General features: G+C 37.2%; 1 pseudogene; it reads right to left on the bottom strand.

Moving 5' to 3' along the window:
- Positions 1 to 2511: 2511 nt before the first annotated feature.
- On the bottom strand, positions 2512 to 3145 carry LOC129025788 (ras-related protein Rab-9A-like; annotated as a pseudogene).
- Between the last annotated feature and the right edge of the window lie 369 nt (positions 3146 to 3514).

The raw sequence follows: 3514 nt of genomic DNA, 5'->3' as shown, positions 1-3514 counted from the left end.
TGAAGGAGCTGGAAGGGAAGTGGAACATTGAGTGGGACTTCCAAAGTGGGCTGCAGAGGAAAGCATTGCAGGCGTGCTGTCGTGAAGAAGGGCACTGGGACACGTGTAGAACTGACAGCTGATAGATAAGAGAAGATTGTGAAGAAAGATAAGTTGGAAAAGCTTGGATCTTGTAAATGATATCTCTGGACGGTTCTTTAACTCAAGAGGAATAGGGTGAGATTGGTTTTGTAATTTGGTTCCCCTGAGCACATCTATGTTAGCACTAGGTAGGTTATCTGCTTTCGTGCTCCAAGAGTGATCCAGATAAAATACACACTCAAGATTTGTCCTCTTGCTATAGCTGGAAACTTCCTAGAATACTTCCTTTGGCATGGACATAGATACTATCAATTTCTGTTGTGCCCATGCTGTACCTGTGCTCTTCAACCTTTCAGTCACTTCAACATTCCCAGTCTGTCATTCCAGAGTTCCAGAAACCACTGACTATCCAGACACCATCTTTCTGTGGGTTCCACACGGGTACATTTGTCTACTTAATACTTTACTACTCTACAAGACATGGATACAGTGAGACAACGTACATGGTGTTGTAATAATATGAAAGTGAAAACTTAAGTTTGTACAGAAACATACAAAGGTTTTCTCTAAGACAAGAAAGAGTAGGAATGTTTTAACTTCAACTAGGAATCTCTCTCTAAGGATGAAAAGTAACAAAAATATTTAGTCCATTAATGGATTTGTAATTTTTTACCCTCTGAACAGCACTTTGTAATTGTTACATCAGTAATCAAAAGCTCATTTGTCTGTTCTCAAAGTTCAGTAGTTAGTCTTAAAAAAAAGTCCTGAACTCTCTCAAGGGAAAAGCTTTCCATTCATAGCTTGAACCTTGCTGGATGTATGACAGACCATATGGAGCAACTCCTGTACCACAGGGCTCCACCTTTTCATCAAAGTATGGAGGATTATCTATGTCTCTTTCGTCTAGTGAGGCTCTGCAGCAGCTTATCTCCACTCCAGCTGCACACTCACCACCTGCTTTGTTCTCCAACAATCTTCTATTGTATTTTCCATAAAATGTTTTCAGATGGCAAATTCCACCCGAATTTTAGGATATTAGACTTTAAAAAACTTAGCTTACCAGAATGTTTTTACATTGATTCCCAGTGGGTGCAGCCAATAAGAGAAATGTTTCAATGTAATTTTTTAAAACCCTCTCCCTATATGACAGCCAGCTCCCCTCAACCAGCATGTTCTTTGATATCCCCAACATTCCCCAGTTGAGGGTCTCATTCACACTTAGGCTAGGCTTCAGTTAGCCTCCGTAGAATCAGAGAGTTACCAACTGCACAGCCTATGAACTTCATCTATGAATGACCACAATTTGCTTCAACAAGTCTGATCATTGGAGCGAGTCTTTTTAGAACAACAACAGCAACAAAAATTCTTGAGATAAATAACTAAACAATGTTCAGTGATAGAGAAGATACTAAGTAAATACATGGCAGAATAAAGTTGTCTTTATTTACCCTCTGACAAAGTATAATCCTTAGTATTTTCTCGGGAGCCATAATGTTAGGCTGTGTGTGTTAAAAATGAATAGTCTAACTGCAACTAGGAGGCTTTTCCCAAAGTTAAAGAAAGTAACACATATATTAACTAGTCCATTAGTGGAACTGTAATTTTGTATCATCCACACAGCACATTGTAATTGGTACGTCAGTTATCAAATGCATATTTGTCTGTTCTCTAAGTTCAGTAGTTAGCCTTTTTCTTAAAACTGAACTGTGTCTATGGAAATGATTTCCATTCATGGACAGCCCAAATTTAGCTGGATATATGACAAAATTTATGAAGCAAGTTTTGTACACTGGGGGCCCACCCTTCTCCTGGGGCTGTGGAACATGATCTATGGGGGTAGAGGTGCATTCATAGCACAGAAATGATAAGTAGTTACTAGTGAGAGTAATTCTGATGAAATGTAGAATACAAATAGGGAAGGTTAAGTAATTTTCAAGAGAGTGAAGAAGTAAATGAAGTAACAATGTACTGCAAATACATTAGATTTTAGTCTTCAATATCTAACATTTTTGCTTTAGGAAATTATTTCCTTTAACCGAGAATGCAATGCTAATTGCATAAAATCTTGTATATATAAAAAGTAGTACTCCATTTCCCCAAGAAAAAAATTCAGGTATAACTTCTAGAGTAGTCAAGTTTCTTATTTTTAATTATAATTAGTCTTGGTTATCTCATTTCTTAGCTCTGTAATCTATATATGTAAATCAAAGAAACCTGCTTGAAAACATTACAATTTTAATACAACTTTATATATGTAAAGTGTCATTATTGAGAAAATATGTTCTTCCATGAGTGGCTGTGTCCCTTCTCCCTACCAACTAATATAGCAGGACAATACACTCTTTGAATTTTATTAGTAGATGATACACTACTGCAAATACTAATTCTTTTTTTATCCCCATGGTGACTTTGTGTGTACCTGTGAGTTGATTAGAATGCATCAACAACCTCTAAAAATTCACAGCAAGATTAGCTAGTCCTGGGCTTTCAATGAAGATTGACCATGTCTGTGTGTGTCAACTGATCCAACAAAACCTTGTTTGCAGAAACTCTTCAAACCGCTTCCTCAAAGGCTGCTACCACACTTGTGGCATCTTTTGCACTTGTTTCAAAGTAAAAATAGTAGCCGTCATCCATGCACAAGCTTGGGCTTATTTTGCAGACACCTGCTGTTCGTTTATGTCAGTCTTGTTATTCAGAACCACAAAAGGAAACCTCTCCTGTTCTTCCATATTTGCATAATATATGAATTCTTTCTTCCAGTTACTAAAGTTCTGGAAGCTTTGTGAATCATCGATAATAAAAGTAAGCAGGCAGCAAACAGAATCTCTGTAAAATGACGTCCTCAAGCTTTAGAATCACTCCTGACCTGACATGTCCCAGATCTGCATGGCAACAAAATATTTATCCACTTCCAAATCTTATTTAAAAATTTCACATCTATTGTCTTAAAGAGCTGTATATCACACTTATTAGTTAAAAATCTGTTTATAATTGAACTCCTCCCAACTTAACCATCTCCAAGGAGAATTACTTTAAAAAGTGATGAATTTCCTGCCACCATTAATCTCAAGAGCTTCAAGAACTCTGTAAAATATAAATGCACCATTGCATTTCTTTATACCTACCTATTCTTCTACAAGATTCTATGAATATCAGCATTTAGCTGAAGCAAAATATATAGCCCCAGGGAAAACCTAATAATAAGACTTTTGTTTACATGGCTGAGCATTTAGCCGTATGCAGGCTACCATACTAGCCATATCATCTAAAACAACTGGGAAGGGCTCACTCTTCTCCTTTCTCAGGTCACAGTTGACTGCAAAGTTTGCACTCAAGCCCAAGTCTGACCCCAAAGCTCTTGCTCTGAACTTTTACTCTATGATAAGTCTCTCTCTGCTCATAGTAAGTCCCACTATAGTATGTTAAAGAT

This window comes from Pongo pygmaeus, chromosome Y, assembly GCF_028885625.2.
Source record: "Pongo pygmaeus isolate AG05252 chromosome Y, NHGRI_mPonPyg2-v2.0_pri, whole genome shotgun sequence".
Lineage (NCBI taxonomy): Eukaryota > Metazoa > Chordata > Mammalia > Primates > Hominidae > Pongo > Pongo pygmaeus.
This window is presented reverse-complemented; position numbering and strand designations above follow the sequence as displayed.